Source organism: Coregonus clupeaformis, unplaced genomic scaffold (assembly GCF_020615455.1).
Source record: "Coregonus clupeaformis isolate EN_2021a unplaced genomic scaffold, ASM2061545v1 scaf0866, whole genome shotgun sequence".
NCBI classification, from domain to species: Eukaryota; Metazoa; Chordata; class Actinopteri; order Salmoniformes; family Salmonidae; genus Coregonus; species Coregonus clupeaformis.
In genome coordinates this window covers 83,640-109,832 of record NW_025534320.1, presented here as the reverse complement: position 1 = coordinate 109,832, position 26,193 = coordinate 83,640, and the positions used below count along the sequence as shown (strand labels likewise).

Genomic DNA, 26,193 nt, shown 5'->3' with positions numbered 1-26,193 from the left:
ACCCCAAGGTAGAGACAGTCACATCTTTACCCAGGTAGGAGACATCCCATCAATACTGACCCTGAGACATCCCTGTACTGACCCCAGGTAGACACAGCCACATGTGCTGACCCCAGGTAGAGACAGTCACATATACTGTTACAGTAGACACAGCCACATTATTGACCCCAGGTAGGGACGCCTTACTGACCCAGGTAACACAGCCACATGTGCTGTCCCCAGGTGGGTTTATGCCCAGCCAGAGGCCGGGAGGGGTTGTGTTTTCTCTAACAGGAGGTAAGCTTGGTTCCTTATATGGTGTTGAGTGAAACCTTAAACCATGTATTTAGATCGTAGGTAGTGGTTTTGTAGTTAGGTATTGTAGGTAGTTTATTTGAAGTGATTATTTAGGTAGTTATTGTAGGTTTCCTGTAGTGGCGTAAGTATGTTACGGCGAATGACAAGCTCGGGCTAACTAGCTAGCCAGTAGCTACTGTATATGGTGGAGAGTTGTTTTAATGTTGTGCCGCGACCGAAATTACCTGTAATTAAGCCAGCTGCCGACCATTCCTTTTTCTAGCGCCTCATTATCTGAGCCATCAACGTTAGGTAGTTGGTAGCTACTGTAATTACCCCTACTGATGCAGAAACTGTAGCTGGCGTCAATTATTTGTTTTATGTAAAACGGCTTTGTCGGGTAAGCAATTATGTGTATTTAGATTGTAGTTAAGTGCCAACAGGTCATTGCTGCTTGCGAAAAATGCTAATATTTAGCCGTTTTTCAAACAAAGTCTTACAAGTGTGTTCCTTCAGCGACCAGCTAACTGTACTGTGTATTAAATACATATTTAATGTAACGTTTTAATTTTGTGCGTTATGAAAAGAACTAACAATTATCTGTTTAGTATATTTAACATACACTATTGGTAGTTGTTGTCTGGCAAGTATTGGTGCTAAACTGTGTTTTATTGGATGCTGGCATGCTGATTAGCTGTAGGCGTCATAGTTAGGCATCGTGGGCTGTTGTAGGTAGTTATTGTGAAGTTGGCATATCCTGTCACGAAGCTGAGCTACTAGCCGTTTTTCAAACAAGAAGTCAACACGGTAGCGTTTGCTAGCTAAGCCAACCGCGACCCGGCTAACTGTACTGTGGTAACTGAATACAATATATTGTGCTGAATTAGCCAATGTTTAATTTTTGCTGCGTTATGAAAGGAGACTAACACTGACTGAATTATCTGTTTAGTGTGTTAACACACTAATGTAGTTTGTTGTAGCCAAGTATTGGTGCTAAACTGTGTTTTATTGGATGCTAGCATGCTGGTTAGCTATAGTCATAGTTAGGCATAAGTGGGCACTGTGGGTGGTTGTTGTGGGTTAGCATTGTTTTGGTGATGCGGGTGCTTTGTGTGTTTAGCTAGGTAGCCGTTTTCAGACGATCCCCTTACAGTAGCCATTGTATGCTTTCCACCACCAACAGCAGCTAAATACAATATATTTGTGCTAGCTATATAGGTTTATATTGCTGGTTATTAGAGAACTAGACTCTGACTATTATCGTTTACATTTCCTGGTGGTTACTGTTGTGACCAAGTGTTGGTGCTAAACACTGTGTTTTATTGGATGCCTAGCATGCTAGTTATATGGTGTCATAGTTAGCTGGCTGAATAAATGTGGGTTGATCTCTTGAAACTGTTGAACCGCTGTAGTTTCACAGCAATTCCTGATTTCTAGAAAAAGGGTGGAGATTGGGAGGATTTTTTGTTCGGGTGGTTCAGTGAAACAATTATGGTTTCCGAGGTGGAAGTTTTTGGTGAGGGAGGCCTGCTCTCCTCCTCTCCCAGATGTTTAGTTCATTCATTTCCGATCTCCTCTGCTTAGCCATTTGCTGCAGCCTGTCCAATTTCTTCTCTCCTGTCCTGTTCTCTCCTCTCTGCACTGTTCTACAAGCCTCACACCCGCGTGGCTGCTGCTCTCTACCTGGTGTCCTCACACCAGGTTCAGGTCTCCAGCTCTGGAACTGCCCGTTCTGCTGCCAACACACTTCTGTCCCAATATGCCTAACCTCCAGTCCCTCGACTTCCTGGGCGTGTGCTTATGATTATTATTAAAAACACTGCTACTCCTGCCACATACTCTCCTCATCGGCCATGTGTTCTCGCATGCCGAGGCATCTGGTCAGAGGGAATGTTCTTTGGAATCCCTCATCTCTACAAGTGGGCATTCTAATTTTTCCCCTAAACCATCTGTCATATCTCCTCATTTGAATTCCATGCCTGTCACAGTCACTGGCCCATTTAAACCATATCAGCATTCCTATCATGCCTCAGGTTCCTTGCGGAGTTCATCAATGGGCTTCGGCCTTGATAAGTTCCTTTCCCCTGAGATGGCTCACCTCACAGTTTTGGAATTTTAACTCCCCTACGTCATTTAACTCATTTCTCTCTGCCTCCTTCTTTCCTCCTCTCTCTTTTTCAGCCTCACCCTCTCACCTCCCTACTCACAAGGCAGAGCAATGCAAGTACCTCATCTTTACTAGATGCTGCTCTTCTAAATCACTGCAACTCCCTCCATGTCTCCACCCTTTACTTTTGTTTCCCTTTTTCTCTCTCGCTCTCTCCAGCACTACTCACTCTGCCCCTACCCCCAGATGGTAATGCTGCCCGCCATAACCTTCCTCCCCCTACTCTCTCCTCTTCCTCCTCATCTCTTCCCTCTGCTCAATCCTTCTCCCTCCAGTCTCCTGATTCTGCCTCCTCAACCCTCCTCTCCTCCCTTTCACCTCCTTTGACTCTCTGTGTCCCTATCCTCCCGGCCCGGCTGGTCCTCCCCCTCCAGCTCCCAAGTAAGCCGGTTCTCATTGCTGAGCTCACAGAACCCGGAAGCTCCGGGCAGCGGGCGAATAAACTAAACTCCTATACCAATCTTTTCCCTCCTCATCTCTACATTTTCTTCATCTGTTTCTGCTGCTAAAGCCACTTTCTACCCCTCTAAACTCAAGCATCTGCCTCTAACCCTAGGAACTCTTCCTCTGCAGATCCTCCCCCTCTCTCTCATGGTTCACTTATCAACCACAGAAAGGTTACACATCCATCCCTCTCGTTTGTCCCAGTCTAATGACACTGCTGGTCCTACTCCCCACACTCCCACCACCTGCTCGAGCTTCTTTTCTCCCCTCTCTCTCTCCAGATAAAATCCTCGGTGTGACTGCAGAGCAACCCAACAACCTGCCCAGCTTGACCCCATCCCCTCCTCTCTTCTCCAGACCATCTCCGGTGACCTTCTCCCCTACTGTCCACCTGCTGGTCTTTCATCCTTGACCGCTGGCCATGTCCTTCGTCTTCAGAAATAGATAGTTGCTGCTCTCAATAACCTCGAAGTCCCCGTTTAGCTTCACAGACATATCACTTCTTTCTTTTCTTTTTCCAAAACTATTGACGTGCGTCTTTAGCCAACCTCTCTTGCCTGTCTCTCTCAGAATGACCTTCTTGATCCAAGCAGTCAGGTTTTCAGGACTGGTCATTCAACTAAGACTGCTCTTCTCTGCCATGCGAGCTTTCACTTTTCTAGCTAACTCTCTCTCCTCTGCTCTTGTCCTTCTAGACCTGTCTGCTGCCTTTGATGCTGGCAGACCATCAGATCCTCCTATCTCCACCCTCTCCGAGCTGGGCATCGTAGCTCACTCCTAGATTTCGTCCTACCTGGTCACTCCTACCAGTGGGCGTTGTGAAGCTGTCTCCGCTTACGTGCTCTCACCACTGGTGTCCCCCAGGAGCTCCCGATTCTAGGCCCTCTCCTATTCTCCTATACACCAAGTCACTTGGCTCTGTCATATCTCCACATAGCGCTCTCCCTATCATTGCTACGCTGACGATACCACAACTAATCTTCTCCTTTCCCCCTTCCCAGTAACCAGGTGGCCGAATCGCATCTCTGCATGTCTGGCAGACATATCAGTATGGATGTTGGATCACCACCTCAAACTGAACCCTGTAAGAGGCGGAGCTGCTCTTCCTCCTGCGGGAGAGAGGACTGCCCGTTCCAGCAGTCTCGCCATCACGGTCCAGCCCAGCTCCGTTGTGTCCTTTCCTCCCAGAGTGCGAAGAGCCTTGGGCGTGACCCTGGACAACACCCTCATCGTTCTCCGCTAACATCAAGGCGGTGACCCGATCCTGCAGGTTCCTTCACTCCCCACCATTTGATCACGACCCTGCCTTACACGACCCAGCTGGTCTCATCCAGGCACTTGTCATCTCCCGTCTGACTACTGCAACTGGCTGTTGGCTGGCCTCCCTGCCTGTGCCATTAATCCCTACAACTCATCCAAATCCGCAGCCTCGATGTCCCCCTTCCCAAGTTCCCAAAATGCCCCCTCCTCCCTCCCGCACAGCCACAGTTGAAGCTGCGCGTCCTACACGACCATGGTGCTTGCCTGTGGACTGATGAACGGCACCTCCGTGCCTTCGGGCTCTGGTCGTCCCTACACACCCAAGCGACATTGCGTTCATCCACCTCTGCATACTGGCTCCTTCCTGCGGAAGCATGGTTCCTGCTCAGCCCAGTCAAGGCTGTGTTCGCTGCTCCCAGGCACCCCAATGGTGGAACAAGCTCCCTCCCAAGCCCAGGACAGCGGAGTCACTCACCACCCTTCCGGAACATTTGAAACCCCACCTCTTTAAAGAATACCTGGGATGGATATGTAATCCTTCCACCCCCAAAAAAAAAAAAATTATTGTAAAGTGGTTATCCCACTGGCTCATAAAGTGAATGCACCAATTTGTAGAGTCTCTGATAGACGTCCTGTGCTAAATGTGCCCTTGAGCAAACACTTAACCTAATTTATCCTGTAAGTCGGCTCTCTGATAAGACGTCTGCTAAATACTAAAATGTAAATGTAAATGTAGAGACAGCCACGTGTATGTGACCACAGGTGGGCACAGCCATGTGCAGAAGAGCTAGTGAGACGCCTGTGCTGACCCCAGGTAGACACAGCCACATGTACTAACCCCCAGGTAGAGACAGCCATTGCTGCTGACCCCAGGTAGAGACAGCCACATGTACTGACCAGGCAGAGACAGCCACATGTGTTGACCCCAGGTGGAGACAGCCCACATGTACTAACCCCAGGTAGAGACAGTCTATACTGACCCCAGTGAGAGACAGCCACATGTACTGACCCCAGGTAGACACAGCCGTGTACTGACCCCAGAGTAGACACAGCCACATGTACTGACCCCAGGTAGAGACAGCCACATGTACTTTGACCCAGGTAAGAGACAGCCACATATACTGACCCCAGGTAGGAGACAGTCACATGTACTATGAGTAGAGACGCCCCATGTACTGACCCAGGTAAAGACGCCTGTACCCTCAGCCCCAGTTGAGACAGCCACATTACTGACTTTGGTAGAACACCACGTTACTACTAGAGGTTATCCTGATAAGCAAAGCTTTAACTACAGTTAACACCTTGCTCATGGCTGTGTCTGAATCTAGTCCTCAAATACGGTTCTGCTTTCTCTGCAAGCGTGTGTGTGTGTATTTATTATTGAACAGCTCTGAGGCTAAGCACTGGTTACTAAACCTCTAACACCAAATACCAACACTCAATTAAACCCACTTCAAACTAGAACAGAAACACTAGATACCCAGACATACTAATATTCATGAACAATGTGGAACTCCAGTCTAAATCACACACACACCCTCTTCCGTCCTTGACTGCTAGAGTCGAGATTGATGACACTCCTCCCAAATAGGACTGTCTCCACTCTGACCATCTTTCTTTCCCTGCCTTCTCTGATGAATAGGAGATGGAAGGATAAGAAGTGCTTTAATGAGTTAATGGTATAAATCCATCTGGACCAGCCCAACCAACTCTACATTAGGGGATCACTTTGGCACAGACCGGGCCTCACTCTCCTCTGCTTTTGTCCTTCTCTCTTTCTCTCTCCCTTCTCATCTCTCCTCTCCTCTCTAACTTCTCCTGTGTGTTGTGTGTGTGTGTGTGTGTGTGTGTGTGTGTGTATGTGTGTGGCTGTGTGTGTATATGTATGTGTGTCTGTGTGTGTGTCAGTCTCACTGGTCTTCTGCACCACCTGCTGCCTGTCTGCCTGCCTGCCTGCCACCTGTCTGTCTGTCTGCCTGTCTGTCTGTCTTCTGTATCACTGCATACACACCCACACCCTCCAGCTTTTTGTGTATGTGTTATTGTGTGCATGTGTTGACTGTGTACGCTTATGAATGAATGCCAGTTTCACCCCCCTTGGCTGACGTCTGCAGGCAGATCTTATCACAGCTAGAGGAGGTGTGTGTGTCTGCAACCAGGGGGACCATACTGGATACTCTGTGTACACATGAGTTCAGGCATCTTCCAAATTCTCTCTCACTCCCTCCCACTCACTCCCACTCACTTCACTCCCACTCACCTCCCCCACTCACTCACTCCTCACTCAGATGTAAGATGTATAGAATGGAACCAAACTCTGAACTGGGGTTTCTCCTGTTCACCTCTCATCACCACACTGCTTCATCTTCATCTGTTCTCTCTGGGTGTGTGCGAGCAGCCATGCGTGATGTGCCTGCATGGGTGTGATGAGAGTGATGCAAAACAGAGAAATAAGCATTAAAATCTCAGTGTCCCACATGTATATTTTCACATTAGAAAGCTTTGTTTGTAGAACATTAAAACCACCTCTTCATCCCAGTTCCTGAGCAACAATCCCTTCATTCCATCACTTCAACAGATTGCCCCGACATTAAGATGGGCTTTGTGTGGAGTGTGTGCTTTGCGTGCGTGCGTGTGTGAGTGTGTGTGTGTGCGTGCGTATGTTTGTATTTACCAGTGTGTTTATGTGTGTGTGTGTTACGATTGCACCACGGGGGTCTAGTAGCAGCTAATCATTGAGCTGCTACCTCTCCTGTTCTTCTGGACTGTCTGCATTGGACCCAATTCCCAGGTCTTAACTTAGTAGCACACCCCCTTCCACACATACACACAGTGGATATACAGACAGCAGGAGGAGAGAGAGGACAGACATACATACAGCAGAGAGGATAGAACCAGACAGAAGGAGAGGAACAGACAGACAGCAGGGAGAAGAACAGACAGACAAGAGAGAGGAACAGACAGACAGACAGCAGGAGAGGAGCGGACGACAGACATTGGAGGAGAGGAGCGGACAGACAGAAGGAGAGGAACAGACAGACAGCAGGAGAGGAGAGGACAGACAGACAGACAGCAGGAGAGGAGCGTACAGACAGACAGACAGCAGGAGAGGAGCGTCACAGACAGACAGCAGGAGAAGGAGCGTACAGACAGACAGCAGGAGAGGAGCGTACAGACAGACAGACAGCAGGAGAGGAGCGAGCAGACCGACAGCAGGAGAGGAGCGGACAGACAGACAGACAGCAGGGAGAGGAAGCGTGCAGAGCAGACCTTCAGGAGAGGAGCGGACAGACAGCACTTCAACCAGTGTGAGCCGAGGTGCAGCCAAAAATCAAATGAAACATCAGAGGAAATAGGTGGCACTCATAACGTGCTTATTATACTTTCTAGGACACTCATGCGTCATTCTTAAAAAGGAATCAGAAACTTGCTGGTGACCTATCACCATGCTAGAACAGACAGTATATGGGTTCGAACTATCTGACTTTCTATGCTAGAAAGGTCAATCGATGCTTCCTAACCACCTACAAACTATTAACCATTACTAATCCTAACTCTGAATGTGTCCTCTGATGCAACCATAACGTGGGCATGGAAGATGACACACACACATTTCCTCCAACACCCACCTCCACACACATGGCCATGAGCCATGGTCCAATCTCTCTTTACTACCCTCTGCTACACAGCTTAACCAATCTGGAATTACTGTCATCCCTCCCCTCTCCACTCCCCTCTTCCTCCTCTCCCTCCTCTCCTCTCCCTCTCCTCCTCTCCTCTCCCTCCGCCTCTCCTTCCCCCTCTCCTCCTCTCCTCTCCTCCCTCCCCTCTCCCTCCTCTCCTCTCACTCTCCTCCTCCTCTCCTCTCCCAATTCAATTTTCAATTCAAGGGCTTTATTGGCATGGGAACGTATGTTAACATTGCCAAAGCAAGTCAAGTAGATAGTAAACAGTGAAATAAACACAATAAATATTTAAAACCAGTAAATACATCAGAAGTTCCAAAAGAATAAAGACATTTCCCCCTCCTCTCCTCTCCTATCCTCCTCCTCCCCCTCCCCTCTCCTCCCTCCCCTCTTCTCCCTCCCCTCTCCTTCCTCTCCTCTCCCTCCTCCCTCCCCTCTCTCCTCCCCCCTTTCTGCCTCCTCCCCTCCCCTCCCTCCTCTCCCTCCCCTCCTCTCTCTCCTCCCTCCTCCTACTATGAACTCCACACACAAACACAAGGATCGGGAACAAACACACACACCCTCCCAGTTACAGGATAGTCATGGAAGAAAGTACTCTCAACAGCACATATATCAATGTTAATCAGCGCGCGTACAATGTCCAGATGGACCGCATGAAAATATGGAGGGATTAAAATGGTTTAGCGCCCAACCTGCAATTTAGAGCTGCCGTCACGTTCGCCATCGTATGTTGGTGGAATGTAGCCTAATGTGTGTGTGTGTGTGTGTATGTGCAACAACCAATGCATGTCCATGGCGGGCTTGCATGGGGTCATGCTATAGGAAACCGTAAGAGTTAAAAACGACCTCGTTTGTTGTCAGTGGGTCTAGAATACGACATCACAGGCTAGCCCTACTCTGCCCCTTTCATTCATAAATACCACAGGAAGAAGGAACGCCATCTCGCTTTGGTGGCGGTGGCATCATTCAGGCATCACATCCTCCAAATCCTCCTTTCATCCCTCAAAACGAGACATGTTAGATCCCCTGCATAGACCATCATCTCCACTCCTCCCATTCCTGGCGATAATTCACACGGTTTATGATGCATTAACTGCAACATACATGTCCAGATGAATTTTAACATTGGTAGAACCAACGGTTTGCAATCAAAAAACTCTTCTTACCATATTTACCATGGCAAGAATCGCGTGCGTAAACCGTCTGTGAGGAACGCCTACACAATATCAACATTCTCTAACCGACATTGCCTAACGGATTTTTCTTAAAGATGGATCTGGTTGTGGTTCCGTGTTACATACCTGAACTTGATGTGTAGTCCCGTTTTAGTGACTGTCTTCGGACAAGACGTGTAAAAGGCAAAACGCTGAGTTCTAAAACATTTTATACTATTTATGTAGAGATCTCATGTCGTCCGCGAATTCACAGCCCGTGCTCACAACTCTCTCTCTAATTGCTGAAGCTATATTTATCTCTTTCTCTCTCTACTTGATGCTATTCCCATACACTACAGGTCTAGTGCCACGACGTCTTCCTTCCCTCTATCAGTATGTCTCCATCTATACCAGTCTCCCCTCGATCCCTCTATAGGCTTGCGGAGCATCGCGTCATCACACAACACACATAGAAACGCACAGATAGGTGCCCCCGTGCGTGAATTCACAGCCCGTGCTCACACTCTCTCTCTTAATTGTTGTGCCTATATTTATTCTTTCTCTCTCTACTTGATATTCCCATACACTACAGGTCTAGTGCCACGACGTCTTCCTTCCTTCTATCAGTATGTCTCCATCTACACAAGTCTCCTCGATCCTCTATAGCTTCTGCGGAGCATCGCGTCATCACACAACACATATAGAAACAAAAAAATATATAGGTGCGCCCCCTAACTTTCTGCCTCTCTCACATCCCCGCTTAGACGACCACCAGCCCACAAGCCTGTGAGCCCAACATCTACCTGGCCTAGGATCCAACCACCAGTCCACCCACTGACCCTGCCCACCAGACCCCTCCAATCAAGCCACAATACTCCAGAACCGATCCATTCTCCTATCCTGCGATCACTCCACCATTCCTCCTGGCTGTCACTCCTGCCCTACTGGACTCCCCCTAATGTTTAACTGCTCTGTGTCTTAACCCCATGTATTTCCCTCAGCCTACTCGGTCTTGCCCTTCATGTTGTGTCAATGTACACTCTGTATGTCTGCGGTTTCTCTATTTTTTACCTTTTTGCTGTTTGTTTTATTTTTATATTATCATTTGTTTGTAAAGCGTATTAAGACATGTTTAAATGCACTTTGAAATAAATGGTGATTTGATCTGTATCTCTCCAGGACCAGGGCTGGAACTAAAGCCTGTACTGCATGTAAAGAGTATTTGTCTCCCCTCTGTCAGTAGTTGAGAGTACTGCAACACTTTCCACACTGCAGTCCTGAAGGGAAACTGGAAGACCACACACACATGTATGTATGCATGGACAACAAAAGGTACTTTCCAGAGTAAGGGAACAGCAGGGAGAAAGCCTCTCAGGAAGTAGGAAGGGAGAGAGAGAGACAGTAGGGGACACGTTAGCAGAGCATTGCATGTCTATCTCCCCCACAGTCTGGCCACTATTTTCGATCAAAGGGAGTGCATTTAGACTTTTGTCAGGTTCCCACATTACTAAGGTCACAGCACACGCACACACAGAAAACACACACAGTCCCTGGGGCAATGTGTGGCCATTCTCCATCCGTCAGTTTAGCCAGACATTACACCAGCATGGACACAAGAGGCTTCCCATTCAGACTTTGGTCTGAGCGTGAATGTTCACCAAAACACCCACACCATCCCGGATGATTACACTTCCTGTATACTCAAATGTACTTATGTTAAAGCCAACAGGGCATAGCAACGTCTTAGTGCAGGGCTATTCCACTCCAGCCTCTGATATATGGAACAAAGGTTTTCCTTTCCGTGGTAGTTGAATTCTGATTGATAATGAATTGCCAGATCTTCTGACACAGGGGGTATGCCACAAAGTAGGATCAATGAGTTAGTTAAATAGTTTGAAATAACTCATATTTGCAATTCCTAAAGAACTGAGAAAGGCATGGCAAAATAGGACTCTAGTTGTGGAATAGTAAAACAATGGAGTACAGACGGCACATTACTCAAGTTCCAGTTTGATTTATTCAAGATAAGATGAGAATAGAGACCCATACTAAACAAAGACTTTCCAGTTCATGTTTACATACAAAACATTTTTTCAGGACAGGTGATGGAGTTAAAATAAATGGCACAGATCTGCAGACATTATTAGACATACAACTGTATGCACTAAATACAAGAGACTGAAATAACAACATGGCTACCTTGTAGGAAATGATGACCTGGCTCAGAGATATGGCCCTATACCAAACATACCTCTAGCTCTACTCCCTAGACACTTCCATTAGCCCCTGGTACCGTGTTTCAATCCATTCATATGGGGAAATGTTTGCTCTAGCCCATCTCTAACCACCTAAATCTTTGATTCATTGAATCGGTGAATTAGTACAGAGGTAGGTCGAATAAGGAAGGGGGCTAAGGGTGGATTTAGACTGGCAAGTCAACGTGTCTCAGTGGAGAGTCCTACCATTTCAGAGCATATTTACATACCGTGAGCTCCTGTAAAATGTATTGGGACAGTGAAATTATAACTTATCACAAAGTCTGATTTATTGAATCTGTGTGTTAGTGCTGGGGTTAGTTCAAAGGGGAGTAGGCTAAGGTGGATTTGTGAAGTCAACGTGGCTGATTCACAGACATGGATTTCCTGATAGTAGGCTACAGATAACATTGAGACATTCACATTGTTGAGAGGTCAGTTAGATTGTGTAGTGGCTACTCTAAGCTTCTGGTTGCATTCCAACCGTCTTAAAACAGTCACGTCATGCAGATTATCAGATGCTACAATGCCTGGATTATCGGAATTTTATCATATAACATTGACACATGCTAATTGTTAAAAGACAGACTAGAAAGCAGAAAATGCCTTAGAGTGACAAAATAAACAAGTGCTTATTCTGTGTGCAGCAGGGTGGTCACCAGCCACTGATCACATGACAGGGTCCATTACCCCTTTCACGGGACATCACACACTGTTTTGTTCTGTGTGTTTATCGGAGCTCGAGGACGCTCTTTGAGGCTTGTGGTCATACATCGGCCGGGGTCACTGGTTCTTGTCATGGTTGGAGAGCCAGGTTGACAGCTTTAGAGAAAAAAACATGAGTTATTTGACTGGACACAGATCTGGTGACCATGTGTTTATAGCTAGATTTACATTATGGAGATGCGATAACTAGGTATCATACCTACATGTGAATTAGAGTTCGAGCTAGTCAGACTGCTTCAGATGCCTTTTCTGAAGCAGTCATGATTCTCCCAGAGAATATTGTTGCCTGGGGGATGCTATCACTTTACGTTTGCGCGGCGCCATTAAGTGACCATTACTCGCACCAGTATTAATTTTACGTTGGCCGTGTTAGGAAAAACCGAGGTCGGGAGCTGGGACTGTTGTTTCCGCATCTCCACAATATAAATCTAGTTTATGGGTCTGTGTCTCACCTTCTTTAGTGACAGTATCAGCCATGTTCTTGGCCTTATCACTCAGGTTGTTGACTTCCAACACTGTCCAGGGTGGCCTGGTGTCTGAGGAACACGGGACGGACTACACGGGAGTAGAGAATAGCAGAACCGCTCCACGTCACCGGAGCCATACACCACAGCAGGAACAAACACTGAGGCAGAGGGGGATTGAGAGAGGGAGAGTGATTTATTATGTTTTGGCCTCCTGTATATTGAATGTTACACACACACACACAACGCTTCACACACACGTACCTTGCCAGCGTAGTAGAAGGGGAACCAGGAGAGGAAGATGTCAGAGAAAGCCTGCGACACTGGAAGAATCCGTGAGACCACCCAGTAGGGTCAACCACTGAGTATCATCCTTTCTTCTTACTCTATGGCCTTGATTCTGGATTTTGGATGACAGGACAGGTGATGAATCAGGTTTAATCCTTCACCTGGAAGCATATGATGTGAGCATGACAACACCACTTTTAGATTTGTTTTGAGGTGCTACTTACGAGAGGTACGCCGGGTAGACAAAACTAATCAGGTTACAGAGGAGAGAGGCTCCATAGCCAAACAACAGATACAGACTGAAAATGAGAGACCACACCTGAAGACAGAGAGATTCTCTACCAGATATCTGCAGACAGGTCAACCATCATGATACATCTTGTGTGTGTGTGTGTGTGTGTGTGTGTGTGTGTGTGTGTGTGTGTGTGTGTGTGTGTGTTATAGAGCAGGATGTTGGATGAATAAACAGAACAGGGCGTCACGTGAAACTCAATTCAAAACGCTGACATTCACAAATTCAAAGTTGATGTACATAAGACATCTAGTATAACCATGTGGAATATGAACCATGGAACAGGAGTGGGAGAGATTCCACATAGATACTGGTCCGCTCTAACCTAAACCAACAAACTAGCAACTACATTTCCCTGCAGCGCAAACCAGGTCCAGGGAGTTCAACCTACAGCCGTGAAAGTCCCTGTCTGTCAATTAACTCTTCACACACTTTAGTCAACACATGTACAATGGATTCTCATGGGAGAAAAAAAAATTGCTCAATCTGTGAGTTTTCGAGCTGGGACAGAGAGAAGCTTACAGCTGCTGCCTGCTACTGTAACCCCAGCTAGCAGGTAAACGGCTTCTGTTTGGTTTAGCTCTGCTTGCATAGGGAAATCATTTACACCTATGGCACCAGGCTTTTTCCTCTGCAGGTTGTCTCATCAGTGTCGGTTATAGTCCAATACAAATATGCCATTTAGCAGACACTTTTATCCAAAGCTTACTCTACAGTCATGTGTGTGCATACATTTTTACGTATGGGTGGTCCGGGACGAACCCACTACCCTGGTGTTACAAGCACCATGCTCTACCACAATTGAGCTACAGAGGACCACATCAATCAATCTAACCAAAAATCAATACACTGCATGATCTTCAAGACTGATGACTAGTTTCAGTTATGGTCAGAAGGTTATATATGGTCACAAAACTAGATTTAAAAGCAACACTGAGCAAAATCTAAAGTATTCTCAAATGTGTCAATGGTGTTTTGTTAAATTCCCGATTTGGAGTGCATCCAGTGTTGGCACTCTCCCCCACATACAGACCGACGCTGCAGACTTAACTGCAATCCATTCCCCATAACAGGCAAAACAAGAACAGAGACTGTTTAAATACTTCACTATAAGTGTCCTTCATTCCCCTGCTGCTTGCCAGCCAAAGTCAGCAGAGTAAATCAAGTCGCAGAGTATAGCCAAGTGAGTATAGGCTTCAAGTGTAGAGTATAGGCCAAGTCGCATGAAGTATAGCCAAGTCGCCGAGTATAGCCAAGTCGCAATAAATGCCGCCAAGTGCCCGAGAGTGAAAGCGAAGTCACAGACCACTGTCAACCTGGGAATTTCCTGAGCCCTAGATTTGGACCATTGCATCAATTCCAGGCACTGGCATTAATGTGGATTGACTCACGCCTTCCCCCTCCTCCACCCAACAGTTTACCACTGCCCAGTGGACAACATGTCTGGAATGCTTGGTGATGTGATCAGAGTCCCTCACAGGCAGGTAGGCACAGGAGTCACTCTCTGACAATGATGGAAGACCAAACGGCGAAAAGTTCTTTCTCCAGAAGAAGAGCTAAACTACACAGTATAGCCTACAGGCTCCTCTGAACACACATTGGCCGTAGAGAATTCTCACACCAGACGTTCAATTACACTTCATGTCACTTGACCAGACCAATGCGCACACACACCCCCTAGGGTATAGACTTATCTTTCTTTTCTATCTTAAGGTCCAGTTAATCCCAGTAGTAAACAAAGGTCATCTCAGACCAACGTAACATTCGGTTTTTGCTCTCAGTTAATTTCCATAAACATCCAGTACTGGCAGACTGTGTACGTGTGTCAAATAGCACCCTCAAAGGCCAACATGTTACAACAGCAAAGAACTAGACTGGTCCCAGATCTTGTTTCAATCGTCAACTCCATTGTTGTCAATGTCAACAATGAGTGAGATGAGTAGGCATGATGGCACAAAACAGACCAAACTTTAGCAGAACTTCAGAAGGTAGCACTCAAGCTTCTAGACAGCAGGTCACCCTAGAATCTGCCATCCTCAGCATAGCAGTTCGTATTTCATGTAGGAGTATAAATACCCCCCTTGGCTAGGGACCAGTTAAGCGCTAGACATTAGAAGCTTGTAAATCGAAATCTAATAGTGGCCTAGCACGAAATCTGTTGTTTATCCGACCTTTGCTATTTTCCAAATTAGTGTCGTAAAATCATCTTGTAAGTAGCCTAGTATATGGTCATTAATAGTCCGTTAACAATAACATTTGGTCTGTTGACCGTTTGTTTTTTTCTGTGGTTTGTTTGTGTTAGTTCTAACTGGAGCTAGTCTCCGTTACAGTTTATCCTCAGTTACAACTGGTATTTTGTTGGTGATAGTTAGTGTGTGACATGTCAGCCAAAGAATTTATCGCCATGCGCTGGTTACTCGACTAATAAACGTTGTATAACGAAAAGTATCCACTAGCGGGTAAAGTTTTAAGTTACAACATTGACAGAGTGCAACATTATAACCAAGCAAATGGCAAAGTTCTACAGTGCAAATGGATTTATTATTGCGGTTACCTGAAGCTGATATCTTTCTCTGTACCCCGCTTTTCTCCTCCACATCGTAGCTAGGAGATCTGTCACAAAGTTATTTTTCATTCAAAAAAAGCCTCCTGTGGTTATGAAGTTAGGCAAACATTGTTGTAGTGGCGCGGTGTTGCCAACTTGTTGATTTTCGAATGTTAGCCTACACAAACACAAATCAAACCAAAATGTTACGGTCAATTAACAAGCCCAAAAAAACTTTTAATATTTTCATGGTTAAAGGTTTACACCAAAAAAATATTCGTGGTACAAGCTGTCGGGCATATATGGTTCCATGCGAAGCGAGAGGGAGGAGTTTAATTAAGGTACAACCAATCCGAAATCTATTTTGTTTCTACCTAGTTGAAGCAACAGGTGACCAAGTTCAATGTTTATTGGCTACTTGGTAAAGTTCAGTTAACCATTATGCCAAGCTAATATCTGCGGAGGTGAGGACGTTTATACCTTTTCTGTCATTGCTGGCCATGTGTTTTGGACTATCATGTCATGACCTAGATTTTAACCTTAATTTTAAGCCTTTCTACGAAATGAGAATTAGACCAAAAATGAACGATTGTCTGTGGATGGTGCCAGATCTGAGCATTAAAACGGAAGGAGGACAGTTTGCAATCAAAAGCTTTACAACACAGGTTCAAATCCAGGTCATGTGACATGATTGTCCATCCACAGGGCCCTAGTCCTGCACACATCTATCTAGTTATTTACGTCAAAAAAGCAATACAAGAGCTTGCAGGCCCCAGTCTGTGGAGCTGCTTTGAGGGGGAGGACGGCTCATAGTAAGGGCTGGAATGGCATCATAGTAAGGGCTGGAATGGCATAAATGGAATGGCATCAAACACATCAAATGTGGTTTCTATGTGTTTGTTACCATTCCATTGACTCCATTCCAGCCATTATCCTGAAGCTGTTATCCCCCTCAGCAGCCTCCATTGCCCGTAATTCTACCAACAGTTGACGCTGAGCCTGCCACTGTTTGACAAATAACTTTTATTCTCTGTCTGAATTGAACTTCAGCGTGACGCCATTTTAGCACAAGAGGGCGCCATCAACCTGTAAATATCAGCCAGTCATCCCTATACACTGTATAGTATACAGTAATGAGTAAGGCTCCAGTTAGGCTAGGCATCACCTTTAGGCCTATCCATTTGTGCGGCGTCTTTTGGATCCTGGCTATCTTAACATTTGACGTAATGAGTAATTTACCCAGCGGGAGGTTCATCCTGAAAACAGATACAATTTGGGCTCAGCTTGACATAACACCCTTGTATGTAATAGAATTCTTGACACATTTTTTTTTATTTGGTGGTGAAACCTACCCTTTTAATACATTATTTAGTTATCATCTATAGTTGACCCCCTAGAATGGAATAACTCATAGCTAACAGCAAAATAACAGATATAAAAGTTATAAGTATCTCTCTCTTTCTGAATCTGTCTCGCTTTGTTTCTCTGTCTCCTCTCTCTCTCTCTCTTTCACACCAGCAGGTGTGTGTTTGCCTATAGAGTGGTGTTTTTGCATAGCTGTTCGAACCTCACTGCTCTGACACTAAGACTGCAGCTTATCATACGTTGGGTTCAGTCTGTTCAATCTTCTTAGAGCCACAGATGATGCTAGATGCAGATTACGAAGATAATACCCTGATTCCACTGCCTGATTATGCTGCGGTTCCTCCAGACTCAGGTGAGAAACTCTCAGCATCTCTCATTGTCGTCTACTGGTTTTAAAAGGTTTTAATGGGCTCTCTACATGTTTGCACATGAACACGATTAATGCCTTTATTTAGATTATTGTGTCTAATCAAAGATAATTATCCTCCATTTCAGAGTCATCTGCACAACGTGTCCCTGAATGGAAGATAATTAATCAACGTCTGTTAGATCTGGGAGAGAGTGTGTCTATCAGTGCTGTTGCCCAAGTTCAACTGGTGTTGATGATGACATGAACTGGTACCTGCTGAAACCTGGACAGGCTCCTAAACTCCTCATCTATAAAGTAAAAACCCCTCAGTCTGGAACACCATCTAGATTCAGTGGCAGTAGATCAGGTACTGAGTACACTCTTACCATCACTGGTGTCCAAGCTGAAGATGCAGGGAGATTACTATGGTATGGGTGATTATGGAGGGCACAGAGCTCTTCACACAGTGATTTAGAGTCATACAAAACCTCCCTCAGTCAGACTGCTGACTTTCCTGCTGCAGCTAGCACTTACTGCAGGTGCTGAGGGGCAACAGTCTATGACATGGAAAGCTGGTCCACTGAACACAGAATTAAGATCCTCACACAGCGTTAGACAGTCCCACACCAGGACAACATTACTCTGGTTACTCATGCACAGGAGCATAGTTCACCCAACCACCTCCTCTACACAACCATAACCATTACTTCCACCTCCATATAGAAACCACCACTTTACTACCACACCATTGACCTTCCCCTCTGTCTGCTGTTTCTCTGTTTTGATGTGATTTGATCTGTGCTAGCTCTGCAGGACCAGGGCTGGAACTAAAGCCTGTGACTGCCTGTAAAGAGTATTGAACTCCCCTGTCAGTAGGTTAGAGTACTGCAATGCCTACCACTGCAGGCCTCAAGGAAACTCAAGACCACACACACACACACACACGTGTGTATAATGGCTGGGGACAGTAAAGGGAACAGCTGGGGAGAAAAGCCCCAGGGAGGAGGGAGAAACAGGGATAAGCTAGACATGCAAGGCTCTGCCTATCCACCCCATACCCACAGTCTGGCCTCTGGTTTGAGCAAAGGGAGTGCATTTATAGACTTTTGTCAGGTTCCCACACATTACTACACAAAACACACACACACACACACCACACACAGTCCCTGTGGCAGTGAGTATGTGTGGCCATTCTCAATCTCTGTCCGTCAGTTTTTCCAGACATTACACTCCCAGCATGGACACAAGGGCCTTCCATTCAGACTAGCCTGAGCATGAACGTTCACCAAAACACTCACTACATCCCGGATGATTACACTTCCTGTATACCCCTGCAAATGTACTGAGCACAGGTTTACAGGGCATAGCAACGTCTTAGTGCAGGGCTATTCCACTCCAGCCTTGATATATGCAGTACTGCTGCTTTTCCCTTTCTCCCCTGGTAGTTACATTTATTGATAATTGAATTGCCAGATTCCTCTGAAAGGGGTATGCCATAAATGTGAGGATCAATGAGTTATTTACCTTTCCTAAATAGTCTGAAATAAATTAATTTCTTAAAGAACTGAAAAAGGCATGGTATAACTGACTCCAGTTGTGGAAAAGTGTAAACAATTGAGTACAGACTGCACATTCAACCTCTTCTATTTACCCAAGTTCCAGTTTGATTTGTTAAAAGATAATAAGATGAGAATAGAGAGACCGTACTAAACAAACAAATAAACAAACAAAGACTTTCCAGTTCAGTTTACATACACAAATAATAATTTTTTCAGGATGGGTGATCAAGTTCAATTTTTGGCACAGATCTGCAGACATTAGGGGGACATGCTATCTGTATGCACTAATTACAAGAAACTAAAAAAACATGGCTACCTCTGTAAGAAATGATGACCTGCTCAGAGATATGGCCCTATACCAAACATACCCCTAGCCTCTACTCCCTAGACACTTCCATTAGCCCCTAGGGTACATTTTATTAGTCATTTAGCACGCTCTTATCCAGAGCGACTTACAGTTAGTGAATACATATTTTTTTTATACTGGCCCCCCGTGGAATCAAACCCACAACCCTGGCGTTGCAAACGCATGTTCTATCAACTGAGCTACATCCCTGCCAGCCATTCCTCCCCCTACCCTGGACGACGCTGGGCCAATTGCGCGCACGCCCATTAGTCTCCCGGTCGCGTCCGGCTGCGACAGAGCCTGGATTCGAACCAGGATCTCTAGTGGCACAAAGTTAGCACTGCGATACAGTGCCTTAGACCACTGTGCCACTCAGGGTGGCACAGTAGTACCGTGTTTCCCAATCCATTCATATGGGGAAATGTTTGCTCTAGCCCATCTCTAACCCACCTAAATCTTTGATTAGTTGAATCTGGTGAATTAGTACAAAGGTAGGTCGAACAAGGAAGGGGCTAAGGGTGGATTTGTGATTGAGTAAGTCTCGAGTGGAGAGTCCGCTCATTTCAGAGCATGTTTATACCTTGAGCTCCAAATGTATTGGGACAGTGAAATTATACAATGACTATGAGGTTAAAGTGCAGACATTCAGCTTTAATTTGAGGCTATTCTCATCCATCATCGGGTGAACTGTTTAGAAATTACAGCACTTTTTGTAGATATATTATTATTGTACCAAATAGAAATGAATGGTAAAATAATGTCATTTGTGCAGATCTAGCTCTGACTTTGCTGATAGCTACTTTATTGAGGAAATGTGTACTTACTACTCCTGTCCCACCTAGCTATCTTAAGATGAATGCAATAACTAAGTCGTTCTGGATAAGAGTGTCTGCTAAATGTAAAAATGTAAATGTACAATAAAAAAGTGACTCCAAAATGACACAATACATTATTTAACATTCATTTCTATTATAATGAGAAACACAACCTAAACAAAAAGTGTAATTCCATTAATGTTACCATGGAAATGCCCAACTTCACAATCAACCTCACTCACATGATGACAAAACCATGCCAAGTAGCTTGCTAGCTAACTCACTACTAGTTCTTATCATTACATGGTCGTTATCATTCACTGGCTCGCTAAGCTAGCTAAACTTTGGCATTTGTTTACAGCCTTTAGCTAACGTTAGCTAGCTGGTGATCATTATTCTTCCCGGGAAAAGTGCCATCCAACTTAGTTTGCAACGCTGATGCAATCATTACGTGCTAGGGATATTGGACCAAATACTACACACAAGTGAATTTGTCCCAATACTTCTTTGGTCCCCCTAAAATGGGGGACTATGTACAACAAGTGCTGTAATTTGTAAAGGTTCACCCGATTTGGATGAAAAATACCATCACATTAAAGCTGACAGTCTGCACTTCATAATTGTATAATTTAAAATCCAAAGTGCTGGAGTACAGAGCCAAAACAGAATACTTTGGAGCTCACTGTATATCTACAGACATGGATTTCCTTACAGTAGGCTTCAGATTACATTGGCACATTCATATTGTTTAGAGGTCAGTTAGATTGTGCAGTGGCTGCTCTTAGCTTCTGGTTGCATTGCAAACCCGTCTTTAAAACAGTCACACTAGCGTAGTTATCAGATGTACAATGCCTGGATGAGTGTTCTTTAACATCTAAGGAACCACATTAATAGGATATCGGAATCTTAACATATAAGATTGATACATGCGACTGTTAAAAATACAGACTATAAAGCAGAAAATGCCTTAGAGTGACAAAATAAACAAGTGCTTATTCTGTGTGCTGCAGGGGTGGTCAACAGCCACTGATCACGTGACAGGGTCCATTATCATCCTTCATCATGGGACATCACACACTCTGTTGTGTTGTTCTGTGTGTTTATTGGATCGAGGGAGTCTTTGAGGCTTAGTGGTCATACATCGGTCAGTCACTGGTTCTTGTCATGGTTGAGGGCCTGGTTTTTGTCATTGTTGAGGGGCCTGGTTCTTGTCTTTCCCGAGGGCCTGGTTCTTGTCTTTCTTGAGGGAAAACATGACAAGAAAAACATAAGTTATTAGTTTGACGACACAGATCTGGTGACCATGTGTGTAAGCTAGATTTACATTGGAAGATGCGGGATAACTAAGTATCGTACCGTACATGCTGAATTAGAGTTTGCAGCAGTCAGACTGCTTCAGATGCCTTTTCTGAAGCAGTCAGATTCTCCCAGAGAGATCTTGTTGCCTAATGCTATCACTTTACGTTTGCGTGCGCCATGGGTGACCATTTCTCGCACCAGTATTCATTTTGCGTTGGCCGTGTTGGGGAAAAACTGAGGTGTCGGGGAGCTGGGACTGTCGTTTCCGCATCTCCACAATATAAATCTAGTTTATGGGTCTGTGTCTCACCTTCTTTAGTGACAGTGTCAGCCATGTTCTTGGCCTTATCACTCAGGTTGTTGACGACACTGTCCAGGGTGGCCTGGTGTCTGAGGAACACGGGAAGGATAAACACCTGGTTTCCAGGTGTTTGATGCCATTCCATTTTCTCCGTTCCGGCCATTATTATGAGCCTTCCTCCCATCAGCAGCCTCCTGTGACACAAACACACACAGTTCCATACCTTGACAGCTGTAGTAGAGGGGGGAACCAGGAGAGGGAAGATGTCAGAGGTGACACTGAAGAATCCATGTCCAATGAGTGTAATCATCTTTCTCCTTACTCTCTATGGCCCCTTGATTCTGATTGGATGACAGGACAAGTGATACATTATTTTTTAACCCTTCACCTGGAGCATATGATCTGAGCATGACAACACCACTTTTTAGATATGTTTTGAGGTGCTATTTACGAGAGGTACGCTGGGTAGACAAAACCAATCAGGTTAGGGATGAGAGGAACTCCATAGCCAAACAGATACAGACTGATCAGAGCATCTAGAGACAGAGAGCGAGAGAGACAGTGAGTGAGTGTGTGAAAGAGATTACTTTTTACCAGCAATCTGTCAAGCTGCATAAATGTCAAATCATCTTCATATAATGATTCATCTTCTCTGTGTGTGTGTGTGTGTGTGTTAGAGCAGGATGCTGGATGAATAAACATGACAAGGCGTCGCGTGAAACTCAATTCAAATGCTGACATTCAAATTAGACACAGAAATATCTAGTGTAACCATGAAAAATATGGAACCATGGAACAGGAGTGGGAGAGATTCCACAGATACTGGTCTGCTCTAACCTCTAAAACCAACAGACTAGAAACTACATTTACTCTGCAAACCAGGTCAGGGAGTGTAGCCTACAGCTGTGAACGTTTGTCTGTCCGTCAAATCAATTATTCACACGTTTCAGTCAATGTAGCCTATGTACAATGGATTTCCCAAAAAAACCTGTCTTAATCCGTTTTTGACTGTCCAAGATGGACAGAGACACAGACAGACAGACAGATAGGAGAGAGGCAGCTGCTGCCTGATATTGTACACCTAGATAGCAGGTTAATCATACATTCAGTGGCCAGTTTATTAGGTATTTCACCTCCAGAACAGCCTGAATTCTTCGGGGCATGGAAACATTGGTCAATTAGTATCAAGGAAACTAACATGTGCCAGGAAAATATTACACCTCTGCCACCAGCCTGTACCTTCGACACCAGGCAGGATGGGGCCATGGACTCATTCTGCTTACTCCAAATCTTGACTCTGCCATCAGCATGACGCAACAGGAACCGGGATTCGTCAGACCAGGCAATATTTTTCCACTCCTCAATTGTCCAGTGTTGGTGATCGCATAACCACTGGAGCCACTTCTTGTTTTTAGCTGATAGGAGTGACACCGGCGATAATACCACGCTCAGTCACATAGGTCACTTGTTTTGCCCATTCTAACGTTCAATCTAACAGTAGCTGAATGCCTCAATGCCTGTCTGCCTGCTTTATATAGCAAGCCACAGCCATTTACTCACTGTCTGTAGGAGCGAATCATTTGTGAATGGGGTGGTGTACCTAATAAACTGTGTACTTCTACATTTCTGATTTGAAGTGCAGTGTTGGCAATCCACAAACATGCTGGCATTCTCCTACGTACGGACCAGGACGCAGTGACGTTACACACTTAATCAAAAACCCATTCCCTCATAACAGGCAAAACATAACAGACACTGTTTAAATACTTGCCTATAAGCGTCCTTTATTCCCCTGCTGCTTATAGCCAAGTCGCAGAGTAAAGCCAAGTCACAGAGTAAAGCCAAGTCGCAGAGTAAAGCCAAGTCGCAGAGTAAAGCCAAGTCGCAGAGTAAAGCCAAGTCACAGAGTGAAGCCAAGTTGCAGAGTAAAGCCAAGTCACAGAGTAAAGAGGGTTGCGTTGGCAGACCTGTCAACTTTGGGAATTTTCCTGACATTAACAATAGGCCTAACTGATAAGTCTACATCAATCTAGTGAGGACCCACTACCCAGAGCCTTTCCATCCCTCCATCCAACAGCTTACATTGCCCAGTGGACGAAATGGCTGGTCCAAGACCCTCCACAGTCAGTGGTAGTGCAGACAGAGTCACTCTCAGACATTGATGTAAGACTATGGACTTCTCTCTCCAGAAGAAGAGCTAGGCTATACAGTATAACCTAAGGCAACCCTCTCCTCCTCTATGCTCCCATTAATGAACACACATGGGCCGTAGAGAGAATTCCCACACCAGTATTTCCCTTCGTACTTGACCACACCTAGATTAAGCATCCTACTGTGTGTGTGTTCTTGTTTTGTTGACCTTCTGGGACATTGTCCCGTTTGCACACCTTCCGTCTGGGGGACGTCTTGACAAACTAGGGACAAAATCATGGTCCCCACAAAGCAGACCATTGGAACTGATAGAAAATGGAATGCTAATATTCCTAGTGTGAATATCCCAATTGGGTTTAGTCCCCAGAAGCTGCTGTGTGAGAGTGTGTATCCAGAGGGGCCCCTGTAGGTGGGTCTTGGTACTACAGTGTGCATATTTAATGAAGCTCCGCCTGCATTTGTATAACATTAGTATGTTTGGGGGACTTGAGGAAGAGGTATCAAAGAGGAACTTTCTCACTCAGCAATAACTGAATAAGAGAGAGCATTTTTACTTTCATTTTTTACAATTTAGTTTTTTATGTATGTCAGTTATCCATAAAAGTGCATTAATAAAATATCAAATTATACCTGACCAGAAGCGTTCTGATAAAAAAAAATAGGCTGAAATATCAAATCCTTTCAGACACATTATATATTAGGCCTATGTTATATAGTAAAAGTAAAACTAAATGCATTATATGAGCAACCAAAGAATATCAGATAGGTTTGCAAAACCCCCATTGATAAACAAACACCAATCAGCAATGATTTGCCATTAAAACAGCACCCACGTTGTAATTCATGTTAGCATTGGTTGCTAATGTTAGCATAACACTAGCTGGCTAGGTAGCATAATGGTTACAAACTTAGATTTGCATGGCTCCTCTCCCAGAATAGAGCAGTACACTCCCCAGATGTTCCCCCATCCTTAACACCACACCAGAACTAGACCAGAGGAGGTTGGCCAGTGGACATCAGACTGGTAGAGGTCAAAGATCAAAGTCAGAGGTCAGATGTCAGTGCTGTCTTAAAGCTAATTTCCTGCAACTCTACACATACAGTGCCATGCAAAAGTATTCAGACCCCTTGGATTTCTTCACTTGTTATTGTGTTACAAAGTGGGATTAAAATGGATTTAATTGTCATATTTTGTCAACAATCTACACAAAATACTCTGCAATGTCAGTGGAAGACAAATCCTATTTTCTTTAAGATCAATAAAAAATGTATAACTAAAATATAATCGATGCATAAGTATTCAGCCCCTTCGTTTAGTCAAGCCTAAATTAGTTCAGGGGTAAAATGTGCCTTAACAAATCACATAATAAGTTACGTGGACTCACTCTGTGTGAAATAATAGGGGGTTGACAAGATTTTTTCATTACTAACCCTTCCTCTGTCCCCATACATACATTTACATTTCAGTCATTTAGCAGAAGCTCTTATCCAGAGTGACTTACAGGAGCAATTAGGATTAAGTGCCTTGCACAAGGACACATTGACAGATTTTTCACCTACTCCGCTATGGGATTCAAACCAGCGACCTTTTGGTTACTGGCCCAATGCTCTAAAGTGCTAGGCTACCTTCCGCCAATCTGTAAGGCCCCTTAGTCAAGTATTGAATTTCATGCACTGATTCAACTACAAAGACCAGGGAGCTTTTCTAAAGCCTCATAAAGAAGGGCAGTAATTGGTAGACGGGTAACAATAACAAATCAGACATTGAATATCTCTTTAAGCATGGTCAAGTTAATAATTATGCTGTGGATTATGTATTAAACCACCCAGACACATCAAATATACAGTCGTCCTTCTGAACTGAGCTGCAGGACAGGAATGAAACTGATCAGGGATGTTACCATGAGGACATTGATGATTCTACAACAGTTACAGAGTTTAAAGGCTGTGATGGGAGAAACTGAGGATGGATCAACAACATTGTAGTGACTCACAATAAGGACATTAATGACAGAGTGAAAATAATAATATAAATATACAGTATATATTTTTTAAACATTCCAAAACATGCATCTTGTACACAGCAAAGGAATACAATTTTTTGGCCTAAATGCAACGCCTTGTTTGGGGCAAATCCATCACAACACATCACTGAGTAACTGCCTCCTTATTTTCAAGCATGCTGGTGGCTGCATCATGGTATGGTTATGCTTGACATCGGCAAGTACTGGGGAGTTTTTGATAGGTTAATTTGTATTTTAAGAATAATGACTAAAGGATTTCACCCCAAATACAGTATAAATGTGTGAACGGTGTTAGAGTAATAATGTAGTGTCAACCCACTAACAGAGGGGGGGCGGGAGTTAGAAACTGCTGAGAAAACATTCCAGGGTGAAGGGGACTGAGAAACTGTTTAAAAAAGCCTCCTAAAGGTGGGCGGAGCAAAGTGCC

At 44.8% G+C, this 26,193-nt stretch overlaps 1 pseudogene; it reads right to left on the bottom strand.

Annotated features, from left to right (window-relative positions):
- Positions 1-12,038: 12,038 nt before the first annotated feature.
- On the bottom strand, positions 12,039-21,882 carry LOC123485809 (annotated as a pseudogene).
- Positions 21,883-26,193: the final 4,311 nt, after the last annotated feature.